Here is a 17806-nt window from a genome sequence, read left to right on the forward strand (position 1 = left end):
GGGGATGGTCATGGGCAGAGTGATTGCAGAAGGAGCAGACAGACGGGCAGAGAGAAAGGGAAGTGGCCATATTAACATACTCATAAATGGTTAGCTGACCAATGACTTTGCATCAGTATTTCCGCTTTGGTGCAAACGAAAAAGCCACTAACGATGCTAATCACTTCAACTAACTAAAGCGCTTCAGCTGACAGAACATTCAGGGCAGCCTCTGACCAGAAATCAGCCGCACACTGAGAGAAATGAGCACCGAGGAGGGGATTCGGGGCAGCCTTTTCCAGCTCTCTCTATCGGACACAGGTGCTTTCTGCCAGTGCTGCACTACGCAAGAATAACAGTGACAAACATTTTCAGGTGGCTGACAGTCAACAATCGTTCTATCTATCTATCTGTATCTGTATCCGTACATGTTACTGTGCATTCGACTTCGCCCTATCTCCCCGTACCCCGCTCTTCTGCTTGGTTACAATCGTGTGATTTTGATGAATTTGACAGTTTGTGGGCGTTTGCGCTGACAGCTGGCTACATACTGTTGCTATGGCAATTGTGGAAGCTGGTGAGGCCGCTGGGATGGGAATGGGAGGGCGAGGGGCCTGCATCGACAGCTCTGGAAAACCGCAACCGACGACTTCCGTACGCCAGGCTTGTTTGCCCATAGATCGCCATCTACGCAGCCATGTGTCCATGAGAGTGTAGAGATACGAACGCACCACACATATGTACGTGTGTGCTGGGGGAAATTGTTGCTGCATTTGCATTAATTTTGAATTGATTGCTTACATTTTAGGCCCTAATATAATTATAATATCCACACACAGACGCACGTAGAGGACTGCGGTTTTCGGTTGTCATCATTACCCAGCCATTGTTGCTCTGTTGCGATTGCTGTTGTCCTGCACGTTGTGGTCAGCACACAGTTGCACTTCGCCACCAAGGACATGGCAGCGCCAGCGATCCTGGCCCAAAATGAAAGCCGCAATATTCATAAAACAGCACAATAATGTCAGCGCCTCGCAATGGCATTCTGCAGCCGCCCTGATGGGCTCACCAATGAATCACTGACGAAATTAGGTAAAACTCGCTTGGAGTGGAGGGGAACGGGAACGGAAGTGAGGTGGACCGACAAACGGATATTCAATAAAATGGTTTTGTGCATTCAAACAAAGTTTTGTAAACAAGCCCCTAATCAAAAATATTGCAAATATTCTTTAAAAGCTGGTTCACATTTGCAGCATGACCGCATACACAGAAAATATGGAATGAATATGGGGGGCGAGAGATACATATGTGTGTTTGGATGCCCAGGGGAGTTAATAATAACGCGTAAGCAAATAATAAATAAAGCTCTCGTGGCGCAAAAAGTGCAACAAACCGCGAGGCGGGGAAGGAGGGGTCGAGCCCAGAGATACAAGTAAATATTGGCCGAACAAGAAATCAATTAAAAAATAAAAATTGCATTTTCATAAGCTGTCAACTTTGCTTCTTCTCTCCCGGCTATCTCCATGGCACGTGGATACGTGTTTTGGTTGAATATTTTAATTAAATTGTTATTATTTTTCCAGTATCGTTTTTACTGCTGTTCTGCCGTAGTTGTGCGTGCCATTGCAACTGATTTTGTTGTTATGGCTTGGCAAAGATTTATTTATTTATATTGATGGTCGGTCAGTCGCTCCCATTTCGCACATCAATTTGTTCGCACAGCCAAATGTGGAGGACGCGAGTGGGTTGGGCGGCAATGGCAATGCTCAAGGCAATTGAAGCGTACGGATGAAATTACATTTTGCAACCGCTTTTGGCATTCGTTTGGATTCTGATTTATGCCACTGCTGATTTATAAACAACCTGTGTATTATTACGAACCTAAAAACAGTGCAGGGCTTAATTAAGTGAACCGGAGATGAATGTTGCCTTTAATGCAGCTTAAAGATGCAATTTGCAGATAGAACAATGAATCAAGTAACGTCTCATCGAACAGCCAGAACAAGTCCTCTGTTGGGGGACAATTCCGGTATCAAACTTTCGATATCCTTCAAACTAAATCACCTGCATAAAGGACGCTCAATCGCAGACACCGCTCTTTCCTTGAATTCGTGCATTCGCCGCATTCTCAGCTTGGCTCGGTGATAAAGTTTTATGCCCTTTCGAGACTAGACTGCTAGAAATGGGTTCTACTCTGCTATATATGGCTCATATGGGAAGGAATTCTGATTTTCTGTCCGCGAACTTCGTATTCGTGTCTCCCATGGGTATTGAAAGTTTCTAATCCAAATCAATTTGCATCAAGAGCCTCATTTCATTCTATTATTTTGCAGCCAATTCAAGCTTTCCTTACTGTCCTGTAGGACACATCATTTTCAATTCCTTTTTTTTATTACAAGAAGGGAAGCTGACTTGAGTCAACCGAAGTTTTTATACTCTTGAAGATCATAGTTTGAGTCGAAACTGCGGCTAAGTACTTAGGTTCTTATATAAACTATAAGGACATAGTTGTACTAAAGAAAATATATATATAAAAGATGCGTAAACTTGAATTATATCCCAATAACGTAACCAAGACATATTTGAACTTGGAAACAATAAAAATTTTCTTTTTTAATAGACAGCCTTGGCTAAATCGGTTCGTCTGATGTTGGTGAACTATAATGTATATAAATTTCAATTTCAAACTACAATACCCTGTAGTGTTGTATAGTGATTCCTTAAAAAGTATATACCCTAAAATTTCAATTCCTGTGCACCCTTGTTGTTGCAATAAAAGTTTATAACGCGCTTGTTGACAATCCTAATACGACGTTGCCACGGTCCTCTCTAGTCCAGTCTGCCTGTCAGCAATTGTTTCCTGCAATTTTAGAGCTCTTCCCGCACTGCCTTAGTCTGCATTCGTCGAGTGCAGATTTGTTTGGTGTCAAGTTTTCAAAAACTATTTCAAAACTGTAAATGACAAAATGTTAAATGGACTTTCAATGCCAAAACGAAGTTGAACCCGCTCTGGCCCCGTCTCTTTCTTTATATTTCCAGCTCGGAATATCCGGTTACACTTCTACAATAAATCAGCGCCTAGTTGGAAATCCTTTTCACTGGCCCAGCCACCCTCCTTTCTCCCTCCACGCCCTCCCCTTGTTTGTTTGTCTTGTTTATGCCACTTTTCTTGCATTTCTTGCTGCGGCCAGCAGAAAGTTTTGTTAATTGAGTTTGTTGAAAGTTTTATTAAACAGAGCGACAGCCGCATTCAAGTTTTTCAGAATTTAAAGCCACAGAAGTCGACTTAAATTATTCGACCTTCTTCTCCCCACCGACCCACCTTCTAGTTGTGCATTGTTGCATCAGGTAGGCGTATTCTTGGTTGTTTAGAGGGTGTTTATTATTGCATTGGGTTTAAGTTGTTAAGCTGGCCTAGATCTCCGATAGGGAATATTCCATTTATACGAAAACCTGATTTTTAGAGCAAAACTATTTGCTTTTATATATACGTGATCACTTCTCCAGTAATGTAAGATCTGTTGCTAATCAAGAACTTACATATATATTTTACAATTTGTATACGTTTATAATCAAAATTATATAAAACCTGCTGTCGAGTTTCATAGATTGTGGAACAATTTTGTAATAATTCATGTTTATCATCCGATGTTTTCAGAGTGGCTCTGTACAAGGGTCAAAAGTCGATATCAATTTAACTTAATTCATTTTACTTTCAGTATACAAAAGTGTACCGTGAAATATGAATGTTTTAACGCAAGTTGGTAGCTCTAGCTTTAGCTCTAGCCCAATGGTATAGTACCCTTTTTCTCAAGCACAAGCGAATTTTTTATATATTTATAATCTCGATTTTAACGCCTATAAAACAAATATAGGTCTCTTTATACCGGAATGTAAATGCGATTAATGAATTAGTTGTATACCAATTTAGGAAAATCTGTTAGGTAGTCATAATTAAAATCTTTTCCCTCTGGCTCAGGCATATATAAGTACATATAAAACCTCCTGTCAGGCTGTTAATGCTCCAGCCTTTTTTTTTTGTTGTGATGTCCTTTCAACACGACTTGACAAAATTATTAATAAGCTTGCCCAGGACTCGCGGGCGAATAAATGGTCAAACAGAGGAGGAAACGCAATGGGGAAAAAACTTAAGGACGAAGCACCATGCACAATAATGAAGTACAGCTAAAAAAAATCAACTGCGGCTAGAAGATGAAACAGAAGTGGCTCCCACATGAGGCAGGACTTGGCAGGACACCCCGTTCTTCGCTTAGGGACAGCACCAGCAACAACAACAACAACAAACAAACAACATGTCACTAAAGGACACTTGAAAACTACTATTTAATAAATGAGCGCACAGAGGACGAGGACGAGGACGGACGACCATGTGAGACACAGGAGTGCCGGCATGACTGTGCGTGTGTGTGTGCGCCCCAGAGAGCGATGGCGGACGTGCGACAGAGAGGGGCGATTCGTCGACGTCGCTGGGTAAACAAACAGAGTCATTTTGCAATTCATGCATTTCCTGCGGCAACTAATTAAAAGAGTCATTCATCACAGGCACAGGCACAGGCAGCGATGTGATGCGGAGCCCCTCCGCCACGCCCAGCCTCGCCCTCTGCCTCTGTGGTTTGCACCCCTCCTGTGGTGGGCTGGCGGAGGAGGTGCAGGGGGTCAGTTCCTGTATGCTCTGCTGCATGCTTATTACTGTTTGCTACGTGTTTGTGTCCCTTGGCTCCACCTCTGCCTCCGCCTCCACCTTTGGCACCGGCCCCGCTCCCCACAACTTGTTTGGTTTAACGTTTTTATCTTTTGATACACTCAAATATGACACACACACACACAGGTCCGAGCTTACACACACGGATTGCACACTTTGTGAGGCACATAAACCTGGGGAGTGCTGGTGAATTGTTGTTGTACTTTGCCTCTATATTTCTGATGTTTGTTTATCTTTTCAACACATTTATACCATGAGTACATGACGAAGGAGCATGGAGTCTACAAAACATCTCTGAAAAAATTTTACTTTTGAGAGGTAAAATATTCCCCTTTTAAAATTCCGAAAAAATGTCCAATAGCTGAAAAAAGTCAAGATGTTTAACCCTTACCTTGGAATGGAATTATATTATTTATTAAAGAGTTAATAAAGTTTAAATATCATTTCTTTTTTAGGATTAAAATTTAACATATAATTAACAAATACGTTCAATTATTTCATAACTTAAAAACTTTGCTTCAATTTAATGCGAACCTCATTAAAATGTGTGTAGAGCTTCTGACCGAATTTGCACAGTAATACAATTAAGTATTCTAACTTTTTCTTACATTAGGATGTTAGCTTCGCTTTCCGAAATCTTGAATCTTCTCAAGTCTTATAACATCTACTGCAATATTCTCCACTGACAGCTGGCCAGCTTTGTAACCCAAATGCCATTAACATTGGCCTTATTATATTTATGCAAAAATCCGGCGGACATTTCTGGCTAGATGCTTTTTACAAAGTTCGACGCCATTAAATTGAGCCTCTAAACGCTGCCACCCTTCCACGCCTGCCATCCCAGCCCAATAGTTCATGAGCTCAGCTTATGAAAATCCTTTTGTTACACAATTTTACAGTTATTTTAAGACTGGACAGGGAGGGCGGAGAGGGAAGGCTAATTTTGTCGTCTCGGACGTGCCAAAGCAACCGGAGACAGAAAAGGAGAAATACTGACGAAAAGGCTGGGCATAGGGTAAAGCCCAGACAATGTTGGCCTTCCTGTCTTGGCAATTAAAAACAGTTGACATTCTGCAAACTGAAGCGGGACGAAGACGATGGCGAGCAGCAGGAGCAGGAGAAGGAGCAGCTGCCTATAAACTAAGCAACGTGAGTTTGCCTAAAATTATGCTAAGCCGTGCCAGCCATGGCTAAGAAAAGCGCAGCAGCTCCACACCAGTTCTGGGCCCGGACAAGGACAAAGTAGTCAACGATGGCGGCGAGGCGAATGCATCTTCGTCCTGGCTGACTTCCTTCCCGCTTCTGGCGCTGGCCCCGGCCCCGGACTCGACATAAGTACTTAAGGCAACAAAGTAGACTTTTGCATGCGAGCGCATGCCGCTAGCGGGCACTGACAACTTTGTATACTTTTAAGGGGTGGGTGGCGGAGACAGGCTATTGACAGCTTCAAACTGCACACAGCATAAATAATTTTCAATTTTTTCCAAGCAATTTTGCAGAAAAACTTACAAAGTTGTTCGCGCTCCTGTTTTCACTCTGCGCCACCGAAAAGTACGCTTTTTGAGTAAACTTCTGGGCTTTAAATGAGTTGCCTTAGAAGCTGCTTCACGGCACTCTCAAGCTGGCTTCCGTTACTGAAGTATGATATTGGGGCATGGCAGCCTTGTCGAGGGAGGGGAGAGCTCAACAAGTTTTCCCACTCAAGCAGGGATGCCAAACCCTACTCACAACCATTGGCATGCAGAGATGGTTTTGCTGGAGCGGAGCAGGTCTAGGCTCTCGGTGGCTTCAATTGCATTTGGATTTCCTCGGCGTGGACAGGATTCTGCGTGGCGCCGGCACGAAGCTGCTAATGTGTCTTGGGTAATTGACTCGGCACAAGATTCTGCATTGTTGTCACGCCCTCCCTGTCTGTGCTCCGGTTCCCGGGACTGTGCCTGCCATTGTGACTGCCCTGGGAGCTGCGCCTGAGGAGTATGCAAATCAAAGTTGTCGTCAATCCTCGTCCCCATGACGAGGCGACAAAACTAGCGCGCCAACTAGGCAAACACTTCCTGGCCGGAAGCATAAAACAACTCGACAGCGGAAGTTGGCAAAGGCTATGCTTTTCCCACCCCCCCAGTCAGCCTGCCAGCGCTGCTCATGGGCCTGGAGTTTATGATTGGAGGTGGTCTAGAAAGTGGCCCGCTTATTATAATTATTATTTTATGTGCCAGGGTGGGCAGTTGCGTGCAGCACTTGCACGTGAGCTGTTTAGCCAAAAAGTGTTAAAACGCCGTTAAATAATAAGAGCCTCGGCGAAACGGGGATACCCTGGTAGAAAATATGACATATTCTTAAGTGGTAATACGAGTCCAAGGCATCTAAAGAGTTTAACTTTCAATACTTCCAAGTTGCAGTGTATTCTGCGAGTTTTGATGAAATTGTTGCCGGTATAATGCGCAGAGGACATGCATGACGGGGAAGAGGACTCTTCGAGGTGTTTACGAGTCCGGGCAATTAATTTAACTGCAGTCTCAAGTCACGCCAGCTAGAAGCCATAACTAAATTTATGGGCAACAACGGTTTTGTCAATAACTTTTATACGCAAACCAGTTCTGCACCACCTAATCTAGCCCGGCACTTCATTAATCCAAAGCTCGCATTTAATGTCATGCATGTCAGACCCCCAGACAAATGCTCGTCCCACCTCCGTCGCCCACACCCGATGCTGCTCCAGATCCTGCTGCTGCTGTTGCTGCTGCTGCCTGGCTTCACTAATTTATGAGCCACAGCAAAATGCAACTGCCAAGGCAGCATATCAAATTATATGGGCGGCCACAAAAAATGTGTATGTATAGCGAGAAGGAGCTGCGACTGGCTGGGAACCTGGCTGGCCTGGCTGCATAAATTCTGATGAATCACTGCACCTTTTTGCTGCCAGGAGGAATCGGACCCGGTGTCTTGTGCAAAGAGCGGCATCCACCAAAAATGCTTTCACGTAATGCGGCATCTAATAATAAATTTAGCTTGTGCAGCCAACGGACGTGCAACCAAATTTCGCAAAATGCATAATTCAAAGTAATTCGAAACAGGAGGATAGGGACACGCTGCTTCGTCCTGATTTTTCGCCGTAGAACCGCTCGATCGGAGTGGGCGCATATTTTGTATTCGTTATTTTCGTCACATTGTGTTTTCCAAAATTAACATTCGATGTCAGAATCAATTTTAAAGCTCCAAATAATCGATTTTAAGGTTTTTCGATTTAAGGGGTTTCGACTTAGAAGGTCCAACAGTATAGTAATATTCAAATTTTATTATTATATAAAAAGAGTAAAGATCAATTTGGCATTTGATCAAAATCGGGAATACTTCAAACTCCAATTCAAAGTTAAGTACAAATGTGGCAAATTAAACTGTATATATAGTTGTATTATTTATTCAAGTATATGCCGAATCTTTTTCCCTGTATTTCCTGAGAGGTTTGACTGCACCACTCAAGCTACCTTCCCAATCACTGATTTAATTTCCATATGGCTAATTGTTTTACCGTTTGCTTTTTCCTTTCAGGTAAGTCTGGCAATTTATTCGGCATTCGGCAAATTGATTTTCTTAAACACTTTTGCCATTCCCGGGTGAGTTTTTCCCTGGTGTGCTCCATCTCGAGCCCCAATTACGAATATTTACAATGGGATCAGAGTAATGGTCGATGATTGAATGAGGGGAGGTGGTTTGCGGCTTGTGGCACGCTGGCCTTACTTTGATATACTTACTTAATAAAAATTTCCAACAATTCAATATCATTTTTATTTGCGGAGCCATAATATTGAATTTCGCCAATTTCAGTGATATTTTTTCCCGCCGGCCCCCCTCCCGTGCCCCCCCATGTAATCATACAAACATACATATAACTTTTCACTCAATTATACACAACAATAAATATTGAATACAAACATCCACGGCGCACAGTGGGCACTTTATTTAATAATAAACTCCTCTGGAAGCATCCTGGCCCGCTCTCTGTCGACCATTACTCTCGCACAGCCTCGTGCCGTGCCCTGGCATTCTTCGCATTCCCTTAATATGCATTAAAGTGCAATTCATATTTATTTGTGCAAATTTTTCACATGCTCTGGGAACCGCTTGCCAAGTCGCGTTTCGCTTCACTCCATTCCATTTCGTTTCATCTGACTCCTGCTGCTCTCTCCAACCTATCTTTTTCCTTCGCCCGGCGCAAAAGTATGCTACACTCCAGCGGCAGGATGAGCGAGGTTCTCCATAGCGAGTCTTAAATACCCTTTGCGGTATTACTCATTGGCAGTGGAGACTCTCTGTAGGAACGGCACTTGAGATCTATTAGTGAAATTAATATAATGGTGTATATCTTGGAAAGTAATCCCAAAGGTTTAATATAGTTATTGTTTTAAAGAACTGTAAGCTTGGAACTAATGGGTTAGCCTACAGTAAAGATGACATGGCTATATGGAAATTGGACTTTTTAGAGGCTTACAATTGTTTCATTTTATACCGTGTTCTCTCTCCTAAAATATTCTGGCTGATCTATTCATTCCTTACGTTAACCGAAAGTGAGTGGACAAAAATGACAAGTTCCCCGCTTGCTCCATTCGTGGTGGGCTCTGCCGAGCTATGTGCACGCATAAACAATAAATAAGGCTTCATAATTTTCCTTCATTGAACTTTCCGACCCACACCTACGCCCCCTTTCCGCCCGGAGTCATGCTTCTGCCATACGGCCCGCATTGTTGTCATTGGGAGCCCGGACCCGGAGAGCCTGGCAGGGAGGCCGCCGCAGTCCGTTGCCGATCCGTGGGCCGTGCCTTGCACCGAAGTCCATGGTGGCCGTTGAATCCTGTGAACGTGCTTTTGTCGTAATCCTTTGAATTTCGTTGCAATAATTCCACTTGAATGTTTATTTGTGTATACAGCACCACGCCCACACCCTGCCCCGGCGGCGAGGGTGGGGGTGGGTGAGCAGGGGAGGCTTATAAGGTTATTGTTTGCGTCATGGGCGCCAGTTTAAAGCGCACTCTGGCATCGCCTTGGATTCGTAGGCCAGGCCAGCACTTGCCGTGTAATCTTAGCCATTTGTTTGTTCTGGTGGGGCCGGGCCAATCGGGTGCCGAGTATCTGCAAATACGCCAAACGACAGGTGGCCTCCTCTCGGGGAGGAGCAAAGTGCGAGGAATAGAGAACGAAATCCATAAATTTTTTCCATTGCTCTTCGAAATTCGAATCCATAAGCCATTGATGCTTTTTCCATTAGTGACAGCTCGGAATCCCTACACCAGTTATGGTAGTTTGGGCTGATCCCCTGACACTCCTTCTTTGTCCAACTATATATCAGGCTGTGTTATCTCTTCTCCTTCGGCTTCGGCTTCGGCTGCAGCTTCAAAATGTGTAGGTGGGCCGGCTGCTCTTTCCATATTCAATTAGACGGGAATTAATTTTGTAGTGCCTGATAACACCCAAGGCTGTCAACCCGAACAACGCATTCGCCATGCATGTAATTAAAATTGGTTTAAGTACGCCCCGCTGTCCGAGAAGGCCCAAAGCGCCTCTGAGATTAGGCAACTGAAAATGGGAGATTGCAGGGTTCGTAGTATTCGAAAATCGGTGAATAAATAGCAGGCGCCCAGCCATTTAAGCCCCAGCTCCCTGAGCAGTGCTCGATTTTCGATAGCTCCAAAGTAGCTTAGTTATCGAAGGGCCCTGCGTAGGCTCTCTCAGCCTCTCAGTCTGCCAGTCAAATAATCCGAGTCAAGCCCAAGCAAAGCGCATTCCATGAAAGTTGCCTGGGCTGATGTTGGACCAAGCAAATTAACAAAACAAAAGCCGTAGCCCAACAATAGGCACGCAGAACAGGCTGCAGCTTTGCTGGGCTGCAACTCCAACTGCGGCTGTTTTGGCTGCTCTCAGGCCTGTTGGCAGTTGGCGAAACAAGCCAAATCCAAATACAAACAGACAGTCTTGACCAAATACCAAAGCGAAAACGAAGAGCTCACCAATGCTGTGGAGCGGGGCTCGATGCCTGAATTTATGCAGTGTTTGGTTTGTTATTACCGAGCGAAGGTTGCTTTGTCATGGCAGCGGAGCGCAGGGGAAGTGCAGCTGCAACTGCAACAGCCACGGCAACGGCAACGGCATCAGCTCCAGCAGCAGCTCATTTCCTCCTCCATTTCTGGCGACAGCATTCGTTGGGGAATGCAGGGGGACTTCGTCGGAAAAACCCGCATGCGAAAGTTGGCCCACGGCCGGTGTGAAGGCTATGCCAGCTACAGGCTAAACACTGAAAATCGAATTTTCCAATCTCCCAATGTCTATTGGCTTTGCCGCAGCTAATGAATTTCATAAAAGCCCAAGCCCACCCATAGATAAAACTGGAACTCCTAAGCTTATGTATTTATATAACTTAAACGCACACTTTGGACTATAACGGCATTAAGATTGCCCTTAATGATGCTGTTAATCGGTGGCTGAATCATAAGTAAATCTTCCCGAGGATGAGTACCATTTCCTAGGAAAGGACTTCCTCTGCTGGTCTTCGCTTCAAGGGTTCTACACAGAAGCCCTTATCCCCTCTCAAATCGCATCTATTCTTGGGATTTCTATTCTCTCAGTGTTGCAGCTGCAGATTGACTGCCTGTTTGCATCCAATCCCTGCCTGCAATCTCAGTTTGTGGTTAATATTATGCTGCATTTCTCATTTCTCGCAGTTTGTTGTTGGCATGCTTGCTGCTATCGTTGCTGTTGTTGCTGCTGGTTTATTATCGCTGGCATTGCCAGTGCAAACACCTTCGCTTCACCCCACATCCCCACTTCCCATTCCCCGGATCCCCCTGGCATCCCTTGAATTGCATTCAAGGGTTTATCTGTTCGTTGGTTTTTGGTTGCCTCTCCCTGCCCTGCCCTGCCCTGCCCTGCCCTGCCCTGCCCTGTCCTGTCTCTATACCCGATCCAGTTTGTCGGTTCTCTCTGCCCTGCACTGGGCCTTGTCCTCGTTGTTATTGCAATGTTTTTGACAAATAGTCAGGGAAATGCACACGGATGTCTGTTTATTGTGCCGTGCATGCGGTTTACGTTTATCTTCAACTTATGCAGACAGTTCGCCTCAGTTCGGTCCGACGACTGCTTGTACACAGAAATAAAATACAACTAAAACCGGACATCAATTCGGGAAAATTGTATGCTAAAATCGTATTCTGCCTATGAATTGATTTCAATTGGTTTTTTTTATTTATTTAGTAAATCTACAGAAACTCCATACGTTTCCCGAACTTATAGACTATGATAAGTTAGTTAGTTCAAGCCTTGTATTTAATATAAATATAGATGTTATCAAATCAACAATTTATTAAATTTATTTATTTATTTATTTATTATAAGATAAGTACATTAAAAAACATAATAATATAAAATTTGTATATTTTGTCTCTGTGTAGCTGGCTGCATCTCCCGGTGCAGCGTCGGAGGACAGGCTGTGGTCTAAGACATTTTGGGGGCGCATGGCGGTGTGGCAAAGTGGTGTTTGGTCCAGACATATTTTGTTGTGGTTGCCGTTCCTATTCTCTCGCCAGGCCACAAGATCAACTCACTGGTGGAGCTGGTTTGGCTTTCGGCTGCTCCTGCACCTGCCACTGGACTTCCAGCGAACCAAAGGTTTGTTTGATCCTGGCCCTGTGAATGTGCCTGCCCCTGTGCCTGCGCTTATGCAATGGCAATAATAATAATAATCTAATCAAGTCGGCACTTATTGGGAATGGCTAATGAAAGCCCAGCTGAGTGAACGGGTGCACTGGAGCAGGGAATCTTCAACGGTTTTTCTGCTGCCAGTGAAGTAATTAACAAATGTGTGGGAAGCCGTTCAAGCAATCAGCATCTGGCATTAGAACATTGGCAACGGTTCAAGGACTACCTCCAACAGCTCCAAAACGCAATCTCTAGTGGGCTTCTCCTATTTTCTGGGTAAGAATTATTCAAACGGCAGTGAAATCCGTCGGATGGCAGGGCCGAATACGCTTATTAATAAACTTTTAAGAGTTTTGAAAGCCGCTTAGACTGCAGATAAGTCCTAGGCTTTTAAGGCAGCTGGATTCTTCGGAAGGAAGAGCCTCGGCTCCTGCTCGGCTGCCTAAAAGTGTGCAATAAATCATTGATGCCGACTAATTGAGTCGGAAGTGTGCGCAGAGGCAGACTGCAACTAATTGGCAGGTCGAAAGTATGCAGGACGCATCAAAACTAATGCAATTAGCCGAGGAAACCAGAAAGGTGCACGTACTGGTTCTGGAAGTATGCAACAAAAGCCAATTACAGCGGGAACAATGGAGAATTATGCACAGAATTTGACATTAGATTAAACCTCATGACAGGGCCGTAAACAAAGGGATCGAAATTCTTGCCACACGAAAGTATGCTAAAGTAAACTTTCTCTGCCGCTCTGCGGGTGTGCCATTTATGTGTGTATCGGTGTCCGTGGCGGCTGCTGTGTCGTAGTAGTAGATGCCTAACTCAATTATGGCAGGGCAAATGTTTTGGCGCAAAAAGCTCAAAAGCCACAGGAACACGGCCCATAAACAGAACGAGCAACCTGGCCACCCGCCACCCCTCTCCGCTCCCTGTGTGCAGCAGCTGCGCCTAATTGCAGGCAACATCAACAACACAGACTTCCCTTCCATTCCCTTCCCGTTCTCACCCCCTTCCCCGCACACACAAACACGGGAAAACTCATTTATACATGCAATAATTTGGTTTATTATTGGGCTCCTCTCCTCCACCACCGCCCTTTCCCGTTGCGCAACATTTGCCATAACTTTTAATTAAATTAAAATGCACAGCTCAATGCCGTCGATAAAGGAGGCAACGGGGGCAGGAGTACTGTCCCGAACGTTAATAACCAATTCGCTTTGTAGCCACTCGAAATGCTGGCCTGCGTTAACTGCAAACATATTTCTGAATATTTGAGCAAAAGGCCGGCTGGAGTGTGCCTATTAATCAGGTTAGCGCTGCTAAATGGACTGCGGAATGAGCATTCTACCAGCTAGTGTGTCAACCGTAGGACAAATGTAAGGGAAGGGAAAAGATTTCGCTGGTGTCCCAATGCGCTCTGTTGTCACCCCAAGACGTGCCACCAAGGCCATCCGTACTATCTCCAAATCCTGCTTCAGTCCCCTCCGGCCAGCCATATGGTTAGCCAACTTCATAAAAATGCAAACTTATGCTTTTCACAACTTTTTGGTGTGTTTGGGCAACCCTCGCCGCCATGGACATTCACGGATTCCATGTCCGGACTCCGGACACACACGCACTGCCATACACCTGTAATCCAATTAAAGGGAGCGCAGTAGTTGGCTTTTAGCATGCGGGGCACCCCCTCACGGACACCCCACACCGACCTCGTTTATCTGGGCACCTTAAAAGCTTTTACCAATCGACAACTCGCCTTGATTTTCAGCGGCGGACCGGCAGATGGAGCTGGCGCCAGAGCAGGTCCTGGGGATGTCCTGTCGCTGCTCGCGTTTTACGTATACTTAATTTGATTTTTCACACAGGCCCCACGCCGCTCAGCCCCCACTCCTCCCACTCACATACAGTCAGTGGTCATGCTCTGATTTTCCTGTAAAAAGCGCGAGGCGGGCGAGTGAGCGAACGACCAAGAAAAATCTAATTTTTGTGCAATTTAACGAGACATTTACGTTTTTTCATTTGATTATCTCCACAGACAGTTTGGTAACTGGTCGCCCACTGTTGGTGTCACGCCCCTCCCCTTTCTGAAAGAGGGAAAGCGGGAAGTCCCAGGACCGCTTTGACCAAAGCGTTGATTGTAAAGATTTGCTCCAACTTGTACAACTTTCACTCATCGTCGTCCTTCTCTTTCTTTATCAGGAGACATTGGTCTTTGCTCGAAATGAGCTTACCTGGTCATTGTACCTGCACCCGCTTCCTCTTGGCTGCTGGCCCACAGGGCGATTCCGTAGAGCATCCTAAATTCGTTGTGGCCACATGAATGCCGGATTCGATAATGCAGCTGGCTCTTGCATTTTGTAGCATACTTTTGTGGGCTTTCGGAACTGAAACTTTCCGTGTAATTTGTTTTATGTGATTGTCCATTGGCTCCATTTTCGTATTCGCATTAGCCAGGCACTCGGCTCTCGGCCCTCGGCCTGTAAGCCACAAGCGTGTACACATGCCTCCCCTCTCCCAGCCCCAGTATTCCCGCCATTAAACTCACCTACGAGTTCCCAGAAGTATGCAACAAATAGCATATGGACAAGCGAAACAGGATCCAGAAGGGATGGGGATTGGGCTGGGCGAGGGGGAGGGGGAGGGGGAGACGAAAGGACACCGCACCGAAGGCACACACACCTTTTGTGTACGTGATGTCATTATGGCCAAAAGGTAAATTTCAACTGTCAGGGACTCTAAACGACTCTTTCGATCTGCTTGCTACCCCTCGGCGCAGCCGCCACCCTTTGTGGCTGGTTGTGCCACCAAATCGCAACTAACCCCAACGCAAATGCACGTTTAATGTATTTGACATTTTGAAAGTCAAACCGAAAAACAGAGAGCTCTGCATGCAGGCAGCATTTAAACATATTGTTCAAGGGGCGATGGAAACGCCAACGCAAAGACCCCTTTCCTTTCCCGGCCCCGGACATTTGTCATTTGAGCTGACCCGATTTTAGTGGTCCGCCGTCTGTTTTTGCGCCTGTTTAGAGTTTAAATTTTCAGGCCCCCAGTCCCCCTGCGTTGACTGCGGCTGGCGGTGACTCCTTCCTGCCGTATTCGTCCTTGTTGCCGCTGCGAAATTGTAATTTGAATAATGCGTAATTACAAACTGCCCAGTGGAAGTCATTAGAATGGCCAACGCGTGATCTGTGCAGCGAATCGTGTTTGTACACAGTCTTTTTAGTGGTCAGAGGAAGTTATTGAATGCAGTGGGCAACCTGGTTGGGGGCCACTACATACCTCAATTCGAGCCTTCTTATTTGTTTGCCAATGCGTTAATTTGCCCCAATGGCATTGCTCGTTAGTGGACTCCATAAAAAGGAAGAAATGAGAATGGGACAAAACATTTTGTCTTAATTAGAAGCGAGCCAAATGCAAAGAACAATTAATAGGCCTCACAAATTTGACATTCATTGTGACCACTTCAGCCGACCTTATCCTGCCTTTCCCCCTTGACAACCTCCCACCCAGCGATTCCTGACCAAGAAAACATTTGTTTTGTTTATGGCTGCCCCATATAGACCAAGGCTTGAGCTTCCATTTGGCTGCCTCCTCCTCCGCTGCTTTTTTACATGCTGTCATTTATTTGCTTTTATTTATGCATTATTTTTATGGGCCGCGCTTTTTATGGACCAAGTCATTATCCAGGGTTGTTGTTGTGTTTGCTTTGACTAAACAAATATTATGGCCATTAACCAAATTGGTTGAAATGGGTGGGAGGTGGTGTGGGCCGCAGTCTGCTGTCAACCATAAATGTCAGAGACAATTAAAAAGAAGGCAGAACTTCGATCCCGCACATGTCCGTAGTTGTCCGGTAAATGAACTCGTTCCCCGCCTAATTGAGCCCAGAACGGGGCGCAGCGCCTCGGCGGTCGAAAGCAATTAATCAACAATTTTGTCAATTAAAAGGGCGCTGAAAAACATCGAGCCAACGGCGAAGAAAAATCGGTGCAATTATGCAAATTGGTGACACTTTTCCTTCGTTTCTTTTCTAATCCTGAAAACCCTTGCCTCCAACCCAAGGTCTGATCTTGCTTTGTTGTCTCATTAGACGCGTAATTACGCCTCTCTCTCTCTTCTTGAAAAATGCCTGAGATGAGTTGAAATTAAAAATAAATTACAAGGAAATCCGTGGGGTGCCATAATCGAAGAAAAAGTCAAGGGACGCCAAACCAACTTCCAAGAACCTGTCAAAATTAGCGAAATTAATGCGGCAGCGAGGCGAAACTGTCAATCGCATTGTGCAATTAAAGAGGATGGATATGCTTCACTCAAAACGCAACTCAAAACTTAACATATTGCCAACTTTGATATTCTTGCAGGATACCGCAGGTTTACTGTGTACATACATATAATACCTCTTTCTTCAAACAAAATGGCGGCTGATATGTCGCGTCCTTACCAAAGGCAGGGAGACAAAAAGGTTCTTTTATCAAAATTGAAACATTTGCCGCGTCGCTGGAAAGTGTCCTTCGATCATTAAGCGCGACAACCCTAACCCAACCCTCTCTGTGCAGATTGAAATCCAATTAATGCCGCTCAGAGCTTTCAACTGATTTCTTTCGCCCCAGCCTCTTCGCCTTTGCGTAGTCGGTCGGCAGAGCAAACGACTTGGAAAAAGGGAGTCGTCAACACGTCCACCTTGTGCCTGAGAAATCCTTTTTCACCAGCTTTGTTTTTTTAAAATGCAAAACACGCTGCGGCGCGGCCTTAATGCGCAACATTTTTTTTCCGACTGAGGGAAAAGAAGGCTGCCCACGGCAATGTCGGAAGGGAAAACCCATCGCGGGTACGGAAACTGTCAACGCGGTGATTGCGACCGCACATGCAGGAGGCGATGCCAGCAACTTCGGGCTCGCGAAAAGTTCGGTAATGCGATAGTCGCGGCCAATCCAATTGGGGCTTAATTAGAAGGAGTGTCGGCAGGAGGAGAAGTCCAGGCAAATTGGATGGACAGAAGTTGCGGCTCGCGACTGTAAGCTCTCTGCCGTATTGAAAGTTATCGAACCGGAGAAAGTTTCGACGGACGGATGCACGATAGCTATCTGTCATTCGAGTCCAATTACAAAATCCCACCTGCAAATATTTGGCTCCGGCACAAATAACTTTGACCACGCCACTCTAATTACGTATGTATTCAGGGGAAACCACTCCAGGACGCGCGCCACCTTGAACCAAGCCCAACCCCCGTTTACCAAAAATGCTTTGTTGATTTAGTCAGCGCTTATAATACAAATTTATGTGTGTGCTTTATAAATAAACATTCTCTACGCTATATAAACTCAAATATGCTGCCATATTGTCTGCAGCAAAACCCTGGAAAAACCAGTAGGAAAATAATCCACTTGGCAACAAAAATATTGTGCTAAAATAATAAAAACA

The 17806-nt window shown here is 45.1% G+C and overlaps 1 protein-coding gene across 6 annotated transcripts in view; it reads left to right on the forward strand.

Annotated features, from left to right (window-relative positions):
* The window catches only part of bru3 (bruno 3), a 265769-nt gene that overhangs the window by 99968 nt on the left and 147995 nt on the right, over positions 1 to 17806 (forward strand). The window contains exon 1 of one of the 6 annotated variants that reach the window (XM_070284888.1): positions 8251 to 8316. The exons of the other annotated variants lie outside the window; for them this stretch is intronic. The gene's annotated coding sequence lies outside the window, so the exon portion shown is untranslated. Of the gene's footprint in view, positions 1 to 8250; positions 8317 to 17806 lie in introns of those variants that run through there. 6 annotated transcript variants of the gene reach the window in all.

Source organism: Drosophila kikkawai, chromosome 3L, assembly GCF_030179895.1.
Source record: "Drosophila kikkawai strain 14028-0561.14 chromosome 3L, DkikHiC1v2, whole genome shotgun sequence".
Lineage (NCBI taxonomy): Eukaryota > Metazoa > Arthropoda > Insecta > Diptera > Drosophilidae > Drosophila > Drosophila kikkawai.